The following is a 21,814-nucleotide window of genomic DNA, read 5'->3' on the forward strand; positions in this document are numbered from 1 at the left end:
TTCCTTGTTCTTATAAGTAACTTTTTTAAAGCTCTTGTAGTATAATTATATACGTTTTTAAGTTCATTTTTTCTTATGTTCACATTCAAATGTAGAAAACATATTAACTTGCCAGTTCATGGGACTAGTAAGGTTTATCCTATTTCAAATAGGGAAAAGGTATGTTGGTCACCCCCGGAGGAAGGATGGGTCGAAATAAATTTTGATGGGGCTACTAGAGGAAATCTAGGGGTCTCAGGGTGTGGTTGTGTCACAAGAGATTACAAGGGCAACACTCTCGCATTAGTGGCTAAATGTATGTATGATGGCATGAACAATGTGGCAAAATGTTGTGCAACAAAAGAGGCTCTTGTGTTGGGAGCTAATCTGGGCATTCGAAAACTCCATCAGGGAGGAGACTCAAAGATCATCATTAACGACATCAAGAAAGGGAGGCTGGAAGCATGACAACTCGATAAATATATTTAGCATATCAAATGACTGCTATTGGAATTTGAAGATTTCAAGATCTCCCACACCTATTGAGAAGCAAATAGGGTGGTAGACATGTTGGCAAACATGGGTGCAAATGCTACCAGGGGAACTCAAAATGAAATATTTGAGGACCTCAGATTTGTCATGTTAGATTAAAAAGAGAAATATTATGATTCGACCACATTAAAACAATAATTTTTCATCCTCACTGAGAAATTGAGGAAGGCATCATGACTCCAACCCCAATGACATTTATCATACTACAGCATGCAAAGATCCCAATCTTCCGCATGCGTCTGATTGTTAAATCATTCATTGACACCCCTAGCACTTACTTGTTTCTAGAGGGTTCAAAACAAGTTAAATTCAGGAGAAAGCCAAGGCAATGCACATAAATTTTTCAAAGGTGATGGATATGGGGGCAAATTTTGCTTTAGGCTCTGAGAACCAAACACAATCATATGATGGAAAGATCACTACTTGGTGTCTTAAGAACATATTTGTTTTTTAAGAGCTAGATTTCATGGAGGGCGTTCTGTAGATGTTTGGGTCGGATTACTTGGATGACTACTGGAAGAGGCACTCAAATTTGGACATGGCATCTCTGTTTGTGGCACCAACAGTAATGGTAGTTGAGACAAAGGAGGAAGTTTGTCAAGTAGTTGCAACGTGTGTGGGTAGAGAATGGTTGCAAGGGCTAGAAGAAATTTTGGAAAGAGTTGTTTTCAGTGTGGGCATTGAGATGGGTGAGGAGGCTTCGAGATTGATTATTGGAGGAGAATCATCATTTCAACCCCTGGCTGTATGGTCCTTTGTAATCCCTAAGGGAGTGCATGTCCCAAAGGCAGAGCAAGGCTGGAAAAAGATCGTGGACTTGCTGCAAGGGAGAATCTAGGTTTTAGAGGAGAGTAGGCAAGGTTTCATGAAGGCTACACTGCGCAAGAGCATGCTAGCTCCTGGGCAGGCCTTGTATCACTAGCTTGAAAAGAAGAAGAGGCAAGAGGGGGGAGCATTCTCGATACAAGGAATGTGGGTGGATGCCTCTCTGCTTGAAGATGAGGGAGGTAGCTGCAGTAAGCGTCAGCGAGCTAAGCAGGGTATTTCAAGGTTGAGCTTCATGCAGCAGGATCGCTCTAAGCTAGCATTCACTAGCGAGGAGGCAGCCTATTGGTTTAAAGATTAAAGATTAGTCTCAAGAAATTGCTATTGGAGGTCGATGAGTGCATGTGCACAGTTTTCTCTATGGTGTTTTGTATTCTTCGGTTGGGTTGTTCGTGCTTTTTGTAGAAGTGTTTATACTCTGATATTTTGTAATGAAATGTACTTGGCTAGGGGGATGGGTAGAAATAAGGAAGTAAGGTTTATGGCTATGCTTTGAATTGTATTTCCTCTCTTTTATATCAATATAATATCTGTAATGTTACCTATCAAAAAAAAAAAACATATTAACTTATTATTAACACGCAAGTCAAAAATAAATATTTTTACAACTTTATATCATATTTCTTAAAAATATTTCTCTTACATTTAACTTATTTTAAAGATTGTTAACATATAATTTAACTTATATTTAACTCATGTTTGTCTTCAGATTTTATATTTTTATAATTTTACTTAGAATATTTTTTATTTTCAAATTGAATTAGATTAATAGATATAGACTTTTTTCAAAAAAAAAATTGATCGGTAAATGGCCTAAGGTTTGTATATTATATTAATTAAATAGAAAAAGATACAAAATGGTTTCTCCATTCAAACGGGCACTAGTAGGAAAGAATAGAGCAGAAAAGCTCCAATCTAGCTTAGGACCATAGTCCTATACTATTACATGTTTAAAAGGGGCATTCCCCAATTTCAAAACCTATATTTTTTCTTATTAATTTTTAAATACATTTGAATTGAAAAGATTCTCGATAGAAGTTGTCGAACCAAGGATCCAAATATAGGGCACCTTTGAAAACCAAGGCCATGGTAGGAATGCGAAAGACGATTTGATCTTTATATCCTTGTAACCTTAATACTATTACTATTCTGGATGATAAGATTGCACCTTCCTTACCTGCTGATAAATAATGAAACTCAAATATAGAGTTAGTTTAGAATAAATAAAAACATCTAATATGTGTATCTTGTTTTCCTGATATGATATCTTTCTATTTGATATGGATAGCTATATGTTACCAATTTATGATTATATAATAAAGTTGTTAAAAGTTAGTTAAGACCAAGAGACTACCCATATTATCTATCTTTGTTTAATATTTAGTTGCTTAAGTAGTTTGGATTATAGCTAGAAGCTCTAACACTCTGTAGTCAAACCAAGTTAATCATGTAAGAAATGAAAGACAAACCATAAAGCTAAGATTATCTAAGTACAAGGTGAAGCACAAACAATATTAAAACAAGGCCAGATAGGGACTAAAAAGATTAATAGTTATTAGTACAAAAATATTAATGCAGAACACAATACTAAGCATCAAGTGATAGAATATGATAATTAAAAAGTATCCAGAGAGCAAAAAAGGGGTGTTACAGCCTGAGATCACTGATAAACCAATAATTAATAAGAAACACATAGAGTCATAATCATACAAAAAAGAACAATTTCATAAAAGAGCAAAGAGCTAAGATCCAAAATCAAAGCAAAAGGACAAACCACCAAGAGGGGCCAAGCCTAAGAACTCTGATGAAATGTAGAAAGCATCAACAGGGAAAAGTAAACATAAGATATATATTCATGATATGATAGATATACATCAAAAATATATACAATAACCTAACAAGAACATAAGCTACCCATAGCATTGGAGCAACCAAAAAACTACCTAGGGCATAATGAAAAAAAACCTAGAATATAAGAATATACTAAGAAAGGCCACCACTGTCCAACTAAATATCCCTAGCAAAATATAGCCCGAAAATCTAACTGGAAAAAACCACCCAAAAGCCCCAACATAGAAAGGGAGAAAGAGCCACCAAGACCGCAAGAACAATAGGAGCACCAAAAAGCCACCAAAACCTAACCAATGACCCCATCTATGCACCAACATCCTCCTTCCAAAAGATCATGATGATTTCAGAAGCTTCCCTAATATCTTTGGTTCGAGACCCAGGAGGAAACTCATAAGTGCTTCTGGCTCTACTCAACTTGTCTAAACTAGGAAGGAATTACTCCACGGCTTCCAAGTTTGCAAATTCCACTCCCAAATGAATGTAAGCATCAAAGACATTCAGGTAATCCAAGAGCCAACCCTTAGCAGGATCCTCTACAATACCTCTCCAACATAGCAAAAATGGAACGATGGCTTCCATCCTAGGTCATACACAAAAAAAGAGGATATTATCTCGAATAACCAATGTGGGGTGCCAAGGAACAATTGCAAGCTCAAAAATCCCTAGCGAGTGAGTTGTGTAAGCTTCTAACAAAGAGGTTTTGAGCTTCTCATCAATGTTAAAGACCACCTATTTTAGACCTACCAACTAGATAGGATCAAATACGTTATAGATGATCTGGATAATGTCCCATTTCCTGACCTTGACCCTAACTAGGCATCCAATCTAGGTACCTATAATGTCACTATTAGTACACCATGAAAAGTCATAGATAAAGATGCCTTCTCCTAAAACCCTACTAATTGCTACCCTGCTCATATCATCTATGGGTTTGAGCAAATGAGTCCAGCTCTCAGGCTTCACATTACCTCGAAAGTCCATAGTTTGGACTTCAATAGCATGACACATATTGATATTAGTATCCATGTTGACACCTACCCTAGAAAAAAATAGACTATTAAGAAAAAATGCAAAGATGAAAGGGCCCAACACAAATTTATAGAAGCTTTCAGCAAAGTCAGGAAAGATCTAGACAGAATGGGGTGATGACACAATAATGATACAACCGGGTAATGATTCACACAATACGAAGGATAATAAAAGGGAATGCCAAAGATCACAAGTGATTAGAGTGATGAAACCACATAAGCTGAAAATCGGGAGCCAAATTCACACATAATGGGATAATCATATAACCTAGTGTCAAACGGGAATGATATAAAAGTCTAAATGTCATGATTACCTTAGAAAACTAAATTTGATTAATCAATTGAATATTTTCTCCATCTATTCCTTTGTTAGCTAATAGGTTTGCTTCTATATTACCTTCTCTGTATATGTGTGTAAACCTTACTTCTTCAAATTTATCCAAAAGCTTGATGGTTTTTTCTAGTTTTGAATTTGATATCCAATTAGGGGTCTTCCCTTTTCTAAGCACATTAAGGATAATCTATGAATCTCCTTCAATTATAATCTTCTTGATTTTTAAGTTTATACTCTGTTTTAGCCCTTCATGTATTGCTTCCAATTCTGCCATATTATTTGAGACTTCCAAGGGCTTAGCTCATTTAATGAGCCAATTTCTAGATTCCTCCCTAATTATACACCCTATTCCCACTACTCCTAGGTTACCTCTAGAGGCTCCATCAAAATTAAGTTTCTTCCATCCTTTAGGTGGGGGTTCCCATTTGCATTCTTTTCTGGCTATTATGTTCTTGTTTTTATAGATGAGGGATGGATTAATTAGATGTTTTCAATTCTTTTTTATTTCTGCATCCCATTCTAAGAAGGAACCTCCTTCTTTTGAAGTTTTTATGAGATTACAATTTATAACTTTTGTAATACTTCCTTCAATCTTGTTAAGGAGAGATGATATATTGAGTTCTTCATCATTGAAGATCTATTTGTTTCTTTCCTTCCATGTCTCCCATGCTAGGATTGTTGGAGTGATGTTTTGGAGTTTTTTGCATACTTTATTATTAGTTTTTTTTGGGCACCCTATTAGTGATCTTGCCACGTCCCTGGGAGTGGGGCTGACCAATTTAGTTTGAGTTTAAGCCATTCCCAGAATTCCTTAGCATATTTATATCGGTACAAGAGATGCTCTAAAGTTTTTGAGTTTTCTTTGTAGAGGATGCATCTTGAAGGGCCTTCAAATCCCATTTTCCTAATTCTATCTATTGTTAGGATTCGGTTTTGAGAGGTTGCCCATAGAAAGATACCTACTTTGGGTAGACCTGTTGGGTCTGAACAAAGATTTACATGAATTTTTTTTGCTTCCCATCTTTGTGAATTTATTATTTGATAATATCCCTCCTTTACATTGTAAATTTTTTCTTTGTCAACTTCCCTTATAAGCTTGTCCTCCCTGTTGTAATAGTTGATTGGACGCTCTCTAAGAATAGCTTCTAATATCTCCTGGTCAATAGGGTTGAGACCTCTATTTTCTAAGGATTTCCATTTCCATGGGGATTCTTCATTAGAGAGATCATGTTGGATATAACCCTCTACCTTGGTTCCCCATATTGATATTAATAGAATTTTTGCAATGTTAGTTATATTATATTGATCAAGAGGGGGGTGCTCGTTCCAAGAGTCTTCCCAGAATAGGGCTTTGTCTCCTCTACATATATCCCATGTTGCATATTTTTCAATGAAGGGGAAACATTTTAGCATGAAATTCCATGCTATAGAACCCTTGGGGTGTTTCTAGTTCTTAATAGTGATGTGCTATCTGATGCATTCATATATTTATTATACAAAATTCTAGCCCATTTGGTGTCTCTTTCTTGATACATTCTCCAGACTTGTTTTGTGCCTAGTGCTTCATTCTGCCAATCTAGATTTTTAATTCCTAGTCCCCCTACTTCTTTAGGCCTACAAATTTTTTCCCATCTTATTAGAGCTGCCTTCTTATTCTCTATGCCTTTCCAAAATAAATCTCTTAGTTTCATTTCTATTTTTTGATTGATATTCTTTGGTAATTGTGAATATGATAGTTGATAGATGGGTATTGCTGATAGAATTGCTTTGATTTTTGTTCCTTTCCTAGCTTTGGTTAACCATTTTCCTTTCTACATGCTTCTATATGATTATCTATTCTTTCCAATGTTTTCTCCCAACCTTGGTTCTTTTTTACCCCTTTATCCAGGTATATTCCTAAATATTTACAAGGGAAGGTACCTTTCTTGTATCCTATTTCATTGTAGATATATTCTTCTCTTTCTAATGGTGTATTCAAGAAAAAAAAATCTGATTTTTCTACATTAATTTTTTGCCCTGATGCTTTTGTATAGTTGTTTAGGATTGTTTTAATATTTTCTATTTCTCTTTTAGTACTAACTCCAGCTAGTATTGCGTCATCAACAAATTATTGATGTGTGGTATTAGCCATATTCTTTGTGACCTTAGTTCCTTTAAGTTTCTTTTCAATTTGTGCTATCTTAATTAATCTCCTAAAGGTTTCAACCATGATGATGAATAGGAGGGGAGAAATAGGGTTACCTTGTCGGATCCCCCTAGATATGCTAAAGAAACCTTCTAGGGTTCTATTTATAAGGAGCAAAATTTTAGGGGTGGATATACACTGAAAAATGATGTTAATCCATTGATGTGAAAATCCAGATGCTTCTAATGTTTTACATAGGAATCTTTAGTCCACTTTATCATATAATTTTTGAATATCTAGTTTTAGTAACATGCATGCTTCTTTATTATTTGATGTTGAATGGATGTTTTCTTGTATGATTGAGATGCCATCTAGGATAGATCTCCGAGGTGCAAATCATGTATGTTCTTATGATATTAATTTAGGGAGATATTCTTTTAGTTGGTTTGCTAAAGCTTTAGAAAAACATCTATAGATAGTATTGTAGAGAGCAATATGTCTGAAGTCTCTTGGTTTTTTAGCCTTACTTTTCTTTGGGATTAGATTTTAGGAATGTGTGATTAATTTTTGCTAATAGTTTCCTCCCATTTCTTGATGCTTCTATTTCTTTCCACAAATCTACTCCTATAATTTTCCAACATTTTTGGAAGAAGAAATCTTGAAACCCATATGATCCTGGTGATTTATTTGAATTGATATTAAAGAGAGTTGTTTTAATCTCTTGCAGAGAGAAAGTTTTATTGAGAGATTTATTATCTTCTAATGTGATGACCTTAGGAACTGCTTTCAACATTTCCTCTTGTGCTACTCGGTTAGATGATTTGTAATATTAAGGATATCTTTATAGTAATCTACAAAAATTCCTATGATTTTAGTTGGATTGTCTATTGAATTTCCTTGTGTATCTTTATTTTTGATATATTATTAGTAGCTCTGTGTTGTAAGGCACTAGTATGAAAGTATTTTGTATTGCGACCTCCTTCTGCCAACCATTTCTCCCTAGATTTTTGTTTCCAAAACACCTCTTCTTTAGCTAAATTTTCTTCCTGTTTTAATAGGTATTCTTTTTCTTGCAAGTATGTTTCGTTATTCATTCCCTTTTTGATAACTTCTTTATTTAATTTTTCCAACTTTTCTTCTATATCTAGTTTTTCTTTAAATATGTTGTTGAATTGTGCTTTATTCCATTTTAGAATTTTTTTCTTTACCATCTTTAGTTTAGATACAAAGTAGAACATTTTTTATCCATGAACTTGTCCTTCTTGCCACTAGTTTTTTTATGTTGTCCATGAAGTTTTTGTCAAGTAACCACATTTTTTCACATTTAAACAGATTTCTAGTGGGTTTAGATGGTTCCTTGATATCTATTCTTACAAGAAAATGATCTGAACCTGCCAATGGTAGATTTTCTACCTTAATTTCTCTCTCTGAGCTATGCAACTCTCCTTTAAAAAAAATCTATCCAACCTTTCTGCTATATAACTGAAATCTTTTCTTTTATTATTCCATGTAAATGTTCCATTTTTAGTTAGAATATCTATGACTGAGTTATTCTCTACCCATTCTTTGAAATCCTCTATTTCTCGTGGAATTATCTTAACAACCCCCACCCCCCCCCCCCGGCCCATATTTTTCTTCCCTTTTTAATATTGCATGGAAGTCTTCTCCAATGATGAAGTTCTCATTTTGTTGATTAATTAAGAATGTGTTGATCTCATTCCATACTACTAATTTATCTGTTGTTTGGGTAGGCCCATAGACATTTCTTACTATGATTTGGAGATTATTTTTAATACTTGAAACTCTACATCCCGTCCAATTAGGATTAGTAGCTATTATTTCTAGACTGATCTTCGTATAATTCCATAGTATTCCCAATCCACCCAAAGTTCCATTTGATTCTTTAAATTCAGATTTCCAAAGTCCTAATTTTTGTCCTAACTTAGTTCCTTCTTCTTTATTTAATTTTATTTCTTGAATCAATAAGATTTATGTTTCAAATAATGTGAGGTTACACTTCAGTAATTGTTTCTTGCTAGGAGCATTTAGGCCCCTAGCATTCCATGTTGTTATTCTCATTGATCCTTGGGAAGGTTTGTCCCCTTCCCACCTTGTAATATTTCACTAATCTTGGTTTGTTCATTTGCTTTCCTTACTGCCTCCCTAAGCTCTCTTAGTGATTTCCATCCTCTTTTAAGTTTTTTTTTCTATAATTATGTATTTTTAGACCTTCCTGATTAATGGATATTCCCATATTTTCCAAATTTGATTTATGTCTAACCTTTGTTGAGATTTCTAACTCTTCTACTTCTTGTTCACCCTCTGATAAAAGCTCTTTAATCATTTGATCATTTAATGGATTTTCTTCTTCTTCTATAGTCTTACCTTCCCCATCAATTCTACAGTTTTCTACTCCTTCTCTAAAGATTTTTTCCCCTAGGAATCCAAACTCTTCCCAGGTTGTATTGTCTCCTAGCTGATTTTCCTGATCTTCTCTTGGTTTTCTTGATTGGCTACTACTCTGTTCTACTTCTCTAATTAAAGTTTCTATCTCCACTAGTATCAATGGCTCTCTGGATGTCTTGTCCTTTGTCTTCATTACCTCTTCCTTATCTAGATCAAACACATCCATCCCACTGATGGGTTTCTGCTAGAACTTATAAATTTTTTCTTTGATTTTTCCCTGATGGTAATATTACTCCATTATGTCAATTCAACAACCAGTATGCAAGGACTCTAGTTTTCTTTTTCAATTATTACTCCTTCCTTTTTTGTAGGGCTCTATTCTTGATTAATATTTTTCTCTCTTCCCATTGTTTTGTTTTTGTCTATTATTGTTTCTATATTTCTATCCACTATACTTTGATCTATTTCTATCTCCTCTTCTAATACTTTTGTCTCTATATTGCTTTCTCTTTCTGATTGACTTGCCTTTATGTTCTGTATGATTACAGTCTGCTAGAGTAAATTGATCTTCCAAATCATTTTGTAGGAGCAACACCTCATAAGAAAGCATGTTCAATTTTTTCATATTGAACTCTATTTCTTGTAGGGTTTACTTATCTTGCATGTACTCTTTATATTTTCTGTACTTATCCCTTATGAGTTGATAATCCATTTTTTATCTCTGGATCTTCTATTTTTCGTATGTTTTCCCTCCGATCTTCTTGCTCTACCTCTTTTTCCTTCAAGATTTGATTTTTTGTGTTCTCTTTGTCCTCTAATTTTCTTTTTTCCTTGTTTTCTTCTACCTTTTTCCCCCTTTTTCTGATGTTCCTTAAAGCTTCTTTCAAATTGTTCTTTATGTTTTCCTTTTTAAAGTTTGCTCCAATTATTTCATTGATTTCTCCTTCATATTTAGTAATGGTTAATTTAGATATTGATCTGTTCATTATGATTTTTTTCATTATAGGTTCAATCTGTTTTGTTTTCATTAAAACTAAGAATCTTATCTTACTTGATTTATAATGGTTTACTTTGAAACCTATAAGATCTCCTAAAGCTTTCCCTGTTCTTTTTATAATGTTAATGTCATTTAGTTTTGAGGGAATATTTGCACATTTCATCCATTTTATTGTCTGTATCTTCTTATTACTATTTTCATTAAAATTAGGTTGCCATGCTATGAATTTAATTGGGTGCCCTTTATAATAACAATTTGATATTTCTACCAATCCATTCCTAATTTTATGATCTTGACATTGCAAATATCAAGAGTAATAATCAAAAGGGGTTATGTTACTTACCTTTGCACTGTAGATCTTTCTAGATTAGCTCTATATCTTGCCGGGACATTCCAGATTGCATATATTCTAAGATCAAAGCATTCTTTCCATTTTGCTTCACTATATTCATTGCTGATTATAATTATTTCACTATTTTCAACATTGTTTGTTTCTCTAGGAAGAGGGTTAACAAGTTCAATCTGCTTGTTTTCTATAAGCTACTTCTTCTTATGTGGGGTCATATAAAGAGATGGCTTGGGTGTCGTTACTACAATCTTAGTCAATCTATCTATAGGGTTTCTAGGTAGAGGTGGTAGTGGTTTTTGCTTCTTCACTAGGGCTTTAGACTGGTGCGAATTGGGTTTAGTGATTCCTATAGGTATGTTGTTTGTATCTAAAACCTTTGAGGGTCGAGACAAAATACATAAGCTTAGGGTGTTAATAATAGAGGTAGAATTCTCTTATTTGCATCCAATATTGATATATTTGGTTTTCTTGAAAAAGGCTTCTTGGTTCTTCAGTCGATGATTCGAAGAATCTACAATGGCACCTAGTTTTGAGATAGGTTGATCATAGTTATGCTTTCTATTTTTTTATTTTTGACTTGCTGTCATCCATCTTCATCTTTATTCTTTTGGTTATTGATGATGACTGCACTTTGATCTGCATGGAGCTGGATTAGGGTTTCAAAATTATTAATCTTTGCAGTGGTTTTACTAGTTCACCGTTCTTTTTGGTTTGTGGATAAAACTTCAAAACAATTTTAGATTGGAAGAAAACCCTTCCATGTTATTTGATGGTGATTCAATGCCTTTTTAGGGAGATTCTAGAGTCTACAAATTCATGGGGGGGGGGGGGGGGGGTGGGGTGGGGGTGTGGGTTCCAAGCATGTGAATGATTTCCCCTTTTATTGTCGAGTCTTTTTAGGTGCCCTGCTTTTTTTGTGAATTTTTTCATTTTCACTAGGCATAGTCTTTTTTCAATTTATTTTATATTTTATATAAGTATTTATATATCATTTTATTATTACAATGGTTATTATCTTTTATTAACTAAAATTTTATTTTATTTTTAAATTAGATTAGATTTATATATTTAAAATTACTTCTAATACTTACCATTTTTAACTTTTTGTCAAATAAAAAAGATTTATTCATCCTATTTTTTGAAAAAAAAAGAAATTATTTTCAATACTCTATTATAATTATATATATAATTGAAAATGTAAATATAAATATTTATTTATTTTTTAAAAATATATAAAATACATCAATTTAAATAAATTATAATTATATTTTTTTTTGGGTCGATAATAAGAGTTTATTGAAATAAACTAGGTTAACCATGGCCTAAACCAGTAACAACAATAGAGATACAATCAACCCAAAAACATCAATACCTCAGGAAGAAACAACAACAACTAGGGGTTAGGAACTATGTCTTTCCTCTACCCCAAGACTGAGACCGAAGGATCATCTCAAAAGGCTCTTTTGCCCCTCGGTTCTCCTTTTTACCCATCACCACCTATCACCATCCTCCACCCTTGCCACTTGCATCTGCCATGTCATCTCCTTTTGGGAATGAGAAACCCCTTCATTACCCTTTTTTTGCAATGTCATTTGTGCTGCAATCCTTTCATAGTGTTTACATTTCTCCTGTCCTTCTGGAGTATCTACGCCTACCTCAGCCTTTTGCTTGTCCTTTCCTTCCTCAAATGGTAAATTTCTCTTCAGTTCTAGAGGCACATTTGAGGCTGTTGGAGATATCTTTTGTGGAGAATCCGTAACAATTTGGGAGAAACTCTTTTGTTTCTCACCCCCATCTGTAATCTTCACTACTGAGTAGTGTTGTTCCTCACTATCTTTCCACCAAGATGCTTCTCATTGGACTCTCACTTTTGAGCAATTTGTAGCCAAATGTCCCACTTGGTGACATCACCTACATCTAAATGGGATGCCTTCATAATCCAAGGGTTGAATCTAGCAACCCTTTGAATTTTTGATCTTAATATCTATCGGTAGCGCAAGTGAAATATTCATTTCAACTAAAACCCAAGCATAGGTGGAATTCAAAAATTTTGAGGATCCTTCATCTACCATTAAAAAATCACCTAACAAATTCCCAATAGCTTCCAAATAGGAATTAAACCATAAGTGTAAAGGAAAATATGGAAGCCTTACCCATATTGGGATCATCTCAAACCCTTTTGAATCCAGACAAAAATTTGGGTGCCATGGTTTTAGCATCAGGACATTTTGGTCCTCCCAGCATCAAAAATGCTCACACAGGACCATCTTTTTATCTTGGATGTTCTCAAAAACTACAATAAAAAACCCTTCAGTTGTAGGGTAAATCTGGACTATTCCTATTAACAAGGGTCCCTAGTTCTCTGAGATCCATTTATGTAGCTCACTCAAGCTTGGCCACAAACCACAGAACCTTCCTATTAATCCAAACTCAGAGAAGATTGAAACATTATGCATCACTTCCTCCTCTACCACTATATCTAAAACTATAGACAAACCCCCTTCTTTTTGTTGCACAGGGGGTCTTGAAACTAAACCTAGTTTTTTGCCTCCACCTTGGCAACATTCATCTCCAAAAAACCCATCCCCCTTAGTGCCTTCACCGTCACTGTTAAATCTACCCCCATTAGCTGCAAAGCCTCTTTCTTTTCCATCACCAAAAAAACCTACCCTTTCATGGCCTCTGCTGCCCTCTTTGTTGAAACACTTTCCTCTCTAGCCATTGACTTTCTTAAACCCCTGTGCACCCCATTTTCCTCCATCCACACCTTTTTCCATGTTTCTAAATCCGTGCCCTTATTTGGGTCCATCAAAATGAAGGGGTGATAGTTTTGCACTAGCAATTTTGTCCCTATCCATTGAGGAAATGCGTCCATCAACATTCGCCGTCTGAAAACCTTTGATTGTTTCGCCTTTGTCCTTTGCCTTTCCAAACTAAGCTAGTGGAAATGATGGCCTTCGAATATGGCCATCACCATGTAGTTATCCAAAAGAAGCCCTAGGCACCGCAACAAAGCAGTCGGGAGCACCATGTAAATTTCTATCTCATTTATTGACAAAATTATAATTTTTTAATACTTATTAGTAAAATATATTTTTATTTGAAGTGTTAAAATAAAAATTTATTAGCAGTTACAAGTGTTTCAGAGACAATGTATTTAAAAAATAAATTGAAATAAAAAAACAATACATATCATCCAGAAAGGATAATGTATCGTCTAGCAGAGTGCATGACATCCAGGAAGGGCATAATTGACACAACTTTCAATAGTGCAAATAAGTTGCACTGTAGCTAATGCCTTCATATTATGTGACCTCCTAATTGAGGGTGTATAGAAATAAAAAGCTACTATAGAAATATATAGTTGTTCTTAAATATACTATTGTAATTGTTTGTACTTAACAAGTTGTTAATCTCTTTTTTTTATCTTAACCAGTCACATGTAAGTATTTTTCTTTTTAATTTTAACTTTAAGTTTTGAATTTTTTTTGTTGTGTGATTTTTAATTTCTAAAAGTCATAAAATTATTTTACTTGAGTTTGATTGGTTCATATTTTTGGGTCTTATAGGAGTTGTTTTGAGAAGACTACCTGATATTCATGCATTACTCAATAAATGAAAAATAAATCATATTAACATTTATAATGTGAAAGAGTATATTTTTTTTTATCAAATTCTAAACTTTACTACTCTACCTAATTAAACTATTATAATTTACAACAAATACATGCCACTGTGTGGCACTGGTTAATTTACCCCTTTCATGCATAAATAGTATTTTGGCTCTTTTTTAAAAATTAAATTGTCTAATATATCTAATCACATAGAATTTAAAAGAGTTATATAGTTTATATTAATTTTTTATTTTCTTTATTAAAAAAAATGGCGAACTACTCTACTTTACGATCAAAAAATATGAACTTCACTACTTTGCAAAAGGAAAATGTGAATGGTCTAAAGGTTGTGCATCCTAGAACTAAGGCAATCTTAGGAAGTAAAACTTATCCCATGAATCCTAAATTCTCCCCAAAAGTCAAAATTGAATGACAATATCACCTGCACAATCTCCAACCAGTCTACCATCATTCATGGTAGGACACTCAGAGATTTGAAGGACACTCAAAATTTTAATTCTAGGAAGGCCAATACCCCCACATGAGAATTCTCCCAATCATTTGAAAAAGGTCAAACAAAAGGAAATTTTTCCATACCATGTTTAATTAGCTTTTTAGCCATAGCCAAACTCCATGAAATCAAAGGGAAAGATATAGTGAAAGCTCAAACAACTAGGGATTTTATGGTTAAAGGTGAAAAAAGATTTGGAACAATCAATGAATCTAAGGGAAAGACAACTCACATTACTTCATGAATCTTACTTGAAGAGCAAGAAGACAGATGGAAGATAACTCACTACAAAAAAGCACAAAAAGGGACAAAAGCCCCTCATTGATAGTTGGTGATGAAACAACCATCAAATCAAATTCAAAACTATAGAGACACTACCAATACATTCCACATCCACAAAGCTCTAAAATCTTGGGAAGCAGATTTCTTGGAGAAGAAAAAAATCACTTTGCAATACACAATATGCTTAACAAACAAAAGGTAAAGAGAAATCCTTCCAAATTAAACATAAGCCAACATAAACACTTAAAAATCCTAGCCCTAATAAGCATCATCCTAAATTTCTTTTGACGACCAATAATATACCTACTAGATCTGATAACCCTATGATCAATTCCAACAATATAAATGCTCAACAACCGCAAAACCAGAGAAACCTTGAAAATAAAAGAGTAGGGATCTTTATTCTGCCTCATAGGAAAAACAATGCTTTAGTAACCCAACTTATTAGGTCAGATGTCAATGTACAACAATCTATTTTTACCCCTAGATTGGAATCCCTCAACTCAAATACCAAGTTCAAATAAGAAACAGTTATAAATCTAGACAATAGTTTAGTAGAACAAAATAGAAAATCATATCATTTGAGATACAAACATTTCAATCTAGTAGACATCCAAATTACCAGTACGTATTTAGTGAGAACAAATGGATGACATATTAAGATCTAGGATTGCATGCATATTGGAACTGTTAGCAAGTAAATTCCACCAAGATAATTAAGGGGGGGGGGGGGGGGGGGGGGGGATACACGTACACAATAACACCAGATATATTAAATAGGGAAAACCTAGTGGGGATGGTACCCACAAAATGATGTACTAATATATAAGTTCCTTGTCAAAGGGTGGACCTTGTTAGGAATCAATAAAATACATTCAATACATATTATTCTCTATTAGGAGATTCAAAACCTTGTTAGGAGTTATAGAAGGAAGATGGACCCACTTTCCAAATAGCTTCAGGGGCAAGACCACTAAATTCATTATCCAATTGGCCTTTGTATTATTCCTTTCATAATAATAGAAATACAACTAATCTCAACAACTCAAACTCTTGCATTATCCTCTTACTATGCCAATAATGCACCAAATACTTCATAGATCTCAATACCAGATCTCGAACTTTGCATCATAATGATCCCTTTGATCGATTACTCACATTTACCAACTTTTCATATCCAATACAATTTGCTTACTACTCATACATTATTCATATCATCACAAGGAAAATAACTTTCCTTTATACCATGTCCTAAAAATAACTCATCGAGTCAACCTTGAGCCTTTCCCAATTAATTACAATAGGATCACATTAAGATAATACAATTCATTACATCTTTTCATAATTATAAAACATTTTTGACTCACGGTCTTCACACATTTTCTCATGCACAACCTTGAACCTCACACACTTGTTGGCATCATAATCATGTTGTTTACTATCATTGTCTAACTTCTCTCATCACAAATCTATCCCTATTAGGGGATACAATTTAAACACCAAAAACCACTTATCAGGTACTTTGTTTGCACACTGTCTTATGTAAATCACAAATAATTCTCACATGTCTTCAAATTCCTTCATGCGCTCTTGTCCACATCATCAAGACACAATGAAGAACATATCCTCAACTATTCTTGACCTCTTCATTAATATTCAATGCATACAACCTCATTCTCTGTCTATTACTCTCACAGTCTTTCCAGAAATAATACTATGTTGACATCAATGACAAACACAGTCATGAATGCAACATGTTAATCTCCAAATATTCTAGCAATGCTTAGGATACTCCACCAAATGAATACCACCAACATTCATGCTAGAAACCTCCCCCTTTGGCATTGATGGAAACATAGATAAAAAAAATTAAAGTTCCAAGAATACCAAATTCATCTCTGTTGTAGTTGTTGCTCTCATCTTTTCAAATCCTCTTCATGAATCAAATATGAAGCTCTTAGGAACAAGTCTTCGTTGGTGCTTCCTCATTCTTACATGGATGGGCATCATTTGTTCACACTTCTCCCCTTTTCATATAACTCAATGTACTTCTCCATTTCAATACATATCTCCCCATTATTATATGTCTCCCCTATAATATCAGAAGATGTTTTTCATGTGATAATCTCCCCCACTAACATTGATGAAAGTGGTATCATTATGTAAATCTGCAACTCAATTTCTTCAACCATCTTAAGTGTCCAAAGACATTATTTCATACTAGCTACCAAGATTCCTTTACAAATCTGCACAATCATAGATACTCCCCCATAAAGGAAGCATCAATATTCAGTCTAGATAAACAATATTGTTCTATACCATTAGACTGATGTAATTTCTACATCGTCTACTCTAAATTAGGAAGAGACATAACCCCAAGCATACCTCACAATTACTGAAATTTATCCTTAGGCAAAGGCTTTGCAAAACTATTGATAGTCTGCTCCTTTGTATTAACATACTCTAATTTGATCCCTTTCTCTGCAACTTTCCCTCTTAGAACATGATATTTAATAGATATATGCTTTGTCTTAGAATGTAACACAAGGTTCTCAGACATACTCATTGTACTTGTGTTATCACAATGTATGATAACAGGTTTTGAAAAATCTATCCCAATATCCTTTAACATCCATTTCATACACATGATCTAATTGCAATTGTGTGTTGCTACTACATACTCTCCTTTTCTTGTACTCTGTGGAATACCATCTTGTTTCTTGCTTGACCAAGAAACCAATCTTCCTCCAAGGAAAAATACTCCACCACTTGTACTCTTTATGTCATCCATACTATCTACCCAATCTACATTAGCATATGCACATAGAGAAAAGTCATTTGATCTATCATACCACAACCCAAAATTAGGTGCACCCTTCAAATATCTAAATATCCTCTTTACTACTACATAGTGTGATTCCTTAGGATTAGCTTGAAATTTTTCTACTATACCAACTATATTTTCTATATCTAGTCTTGTGTGAGTTAGATATTGCAAACCTCCAATCACGGATTTGTACTTCTTCTACTCAATTGTAGGTGTCTCATCTTTGCTAGATAACTTGGACCAATTATCATAGGTGTACCAAAAGGCTTACAACTTTCCAAGCCAAATTTATTCAACAAGTCTTTCAAATAGTTAGTCTATGATAGGAAAATACCATCACTGTTATGCATAATATGTAAACCTAAGAAATATTTCATCTCACCAATCATTCTCATCTCAAATTCATTCTTCATCTCATCAATAAACTTGCCACTTGCTTCATCATTACCTCCAAATATTATGTCATCCATAAATATCACAATAATCAATAATCCAGTCTCAATTTCTTTCAAATATAAGTTACTATTTGTGGTACCTTTAGCAAATCCCAAATTTTCCAAGTACTTGTCCAACCTTGCATACTAGGCTTTAGGTGCTTGCTTTAGTCCATACAAATTTTTCTTTAACTTGCATACCATGTCTCCTTATTCTATCAAAGAGATTCTTTAGGCTGCTCAATGTAGAGTTCTTCAAGTTCTCCATTTAGAAATGTTGACTTCACATCCATCTTATACACTTTGAACTTCTTATTTGTTGCATAAACCAAAAACATTGTTACTAGTTCAATTTTGGGAATAGGTGCAAATGTTTCTTCATAGTCTATACCTTCTTGTTGTGAATATCCTTTACATACCAATCTTGCTTTGTTTCTCACAATCTTACCTTGTTCATTCATCTTATTTCTAAAAACCTACTTAGTTCCTATAATGTTCTTTTACGCAAGTCTAGGGATCAATTCCCATGTTTCATTCTTTAGAATATGATCTAGTTCTTCCTTCATTGCTTGAATCTAATGATCATCCTTGCATGCTTCATCTGCACTATTTAGTTCAACTTGAGAAATAAAAAATAATGCTTCATGAAATCTATTTATTTTCATAACTTCTCTGTCTATGCTTCCAATAATCTGATCAACATGGTGATTCTTTTTCAAATGCTTGTTTGGTGTTCGTGTCATTGACTCAATTCTTACATATTCTCTAGGTTAAGATCTTGCGTCTCTATGTTCCACTACTTGAATGTAATTTTTCAAATCATTGTTAGTTTCATAGAAAGTTTCAACATTTTCTTGAATAGGCTTAGGGTTACCTTCTTCATCATTAGAATTATAATCAAGTGTTCTTTCTTTGACTCCACATTTTTCATCCACTTTTCCATTTTCACTCTTAATAATAGTCTTAGTCCTCTAATTAAAACATCTACAAGCTTTTCTTTTCAATGAACAACCAAGGAACTTACCTTCATTTCTTCTTACATCAAAATTCCAATGTCACCATCTCTCTTGATATAACATTTACTTCCAAAAATTTTGAAATACTTTACTGATGGTGTATGTCCAAACTATAGTATATAACATGTCTTGTTCATAACTTTTCTGATCAGCACTTTATTCATTGTATATACTGTTGTGTTAATTGCTTCTCTACAAAATGTCTTTGATAGGTCATTCTCAAACATCATAGTCCTTGTTACTTTTGTTGCAAACCTATTTCTTCTCTCAATAATTCCATTATGCTCAGGAGTTGATAGCTATCTCTTAATCCCATTCACTTCACAAAAAGTGCTAAAATCATTCAAGGTAAATTATCCACCTCTATTAGATCTTAAATAATTAATCTTTAATCCATAATCATTCTCAACTCTATTCTTAAACAACTTAAAATTCTTAAATGCTTCAAACCTTTCCCTAAGGAACACTACCCACATCATCCTAGTAAAGTCATCAACAATAATCATGAAGTACCTTTCACCGTAGAATCCTCTTGTCTTAGTGGGACCACTTAGATCTATATGAACAATCTCCAATTTTTTTGTTGTAGTGAATGTCTTGCTAGGAAAAGAGCTTTTCTTTTGCTTAGTCATAACACATTCCTTGCACACAACATTAGTAGGCTTCATAATTTTTGGTAAGTCTCTAACAAAAAATGTACTACTTGCCTTCACAATATTATCAAAATTTATATGACAAAACCTTCTTTTTCATTTCTAATTATTATAAACTTTAGCAACCAAACATGTCATCTTTGGGTTCGACTAAAAAATATTACCTTTGGATCTTGTACATGTACCAATCAACTTACCATCTTTATCCTTAATAATGCATGTCTTTTCTGTGAATTGTAATTAGTATCCCTTATCAACCAACTATCCAACACTCAATAGGTTATTTTTTAATCCATCAACAAAGTAAACATCATCTATGTTAGATTTCCCATCAAGAGTAATAGATCCTATTCCCTTGATATAACAAGCCACATTATTACCAACTCTAACAATTCCTCCATCATGATAGACATTATCCAAATAGCTTCAGGGGCAATGCCACCAAACTCACTATTCAACTGGTCTTTGTATTATTTATTTTAGAATAATAGAAATGCAACTGATCTCAACAACTCAAACTCTTTCTTTGTCCTCTTACTATGCCAATACTTTACCAAATACTTCACAGATCGCAATACCACATCTCCAACTTTACATCACAATGATCCCTTTGATCGCTTACTTGCATTTACCAACTTCACATATCCAACACAATTTACTTAGTACTCATAAATTATTCATATCATCACAAGGAAAATAACTTTCCTTTATATCATGTCCTCAAAATGATTCATTTAGTTGGCCTTGAGGTTTCCCAATTAATTACAATACAACCTCATTAAGATAATACTATTTATTACATCTTTTCATAATTACAAAATGATGTCGTCTCACATTCTTCACAACTTTTCTCACATGTGACCTTGAACCTCGTGCACCCACTATTGTCATCATTAGGTTGTCTGTTATCATTGTCTAACCTTTCTCATAATGGTTCTATCCCTATTAGGAGATACAATCCAAACACCATAAACCACTATTTAGGTATTCTATCTACACATTGTCTTCTATAAATCACAAATAATTTTCACATGTCTTCAACTTCCTACACACTCTTGTCCATGTCATCAAGACACACTGTAAAACATATCCTCAACTATGCTTGACCTCATCATTAATATTTGATCCGTACAACCTCACTCTCTATCTATTACTCTAACATTCTTTACAAAAATAATACTATGTTGACATCAATGACAAACATAGTCATGAATGCAACATGTTAATCTCCCAAATATTCTAACAATGCTTAGGATACTGCCCTAAAGGAATACCATCAACACTCATGCTAATAGGATTGACCCCAAATTTAAAATCCTCCATATGATAAGATGGCTTCAGGACTTTTGTAGTGAATAGGTAAGTAGTTATACCTTCTCTAAATATCTAATTTACTTGCATTGCCACAACAAATACATTAGGATGAATTTATGTCAATATCTTATTATTTTTATAAAGGTTATTCATTGAAATTTCTAAAATGCAAACCTAAATTTAATGAAAAATGGTGGACAAAAAATCCTCTCCTATTTGGCTAGTATGCAAAACCCATCTTCCTGAACTCAACCAAATTCAAATCCTAAATAAAATTGGAAATGATCTAGGAAATCTTATAGGTATTGACTCAGATTTTAGCAAATCTAGTAACATTAAGTTCCTCCTCAACCTCGAAATAGGTAAAAATAAATTTTATATAAAATTATAATAACTAACAAATTTAAAAAAAAAAAAATTTAAAAAAAAAAATTTAAAAAATAAAATAAAATAAAAAATAAATAAATAAATAAATAAATTAAAAAAAAAAAAAAAAATATATATATATATATATATATATATATATATATATATATAACTTATCCTTCTCAAAGAATGAAGGGAAAATTAAAGATATCATAAACACATACTCAAATAGAAAACTTTATCATATTAAAAAACTTCAAAACTTAATACGTTCTGGACAATTTGCTTTAAAGAAAAGGACCAAGTTCAAAGGAAACCCGTAGAAGCTATTGAAATAGATCACAAATATAA

Source organism: Cupressus sempervirens, chromosome 4 (genome assembly GCF_028749045.1).
Source record: "Cupressus sempervirens isolate cs-2001-9-10 chromosome 4, ASM2874904v1, whole genome shotgun sequence".
In the NCBI taxonomy this organism is placed as follows: Eukaryota; Viridiplantae; Streptophyta; class Pinopsida; order Cupressales; family Cupressaceae; genus Cupressus; species Cupressus sempervirens.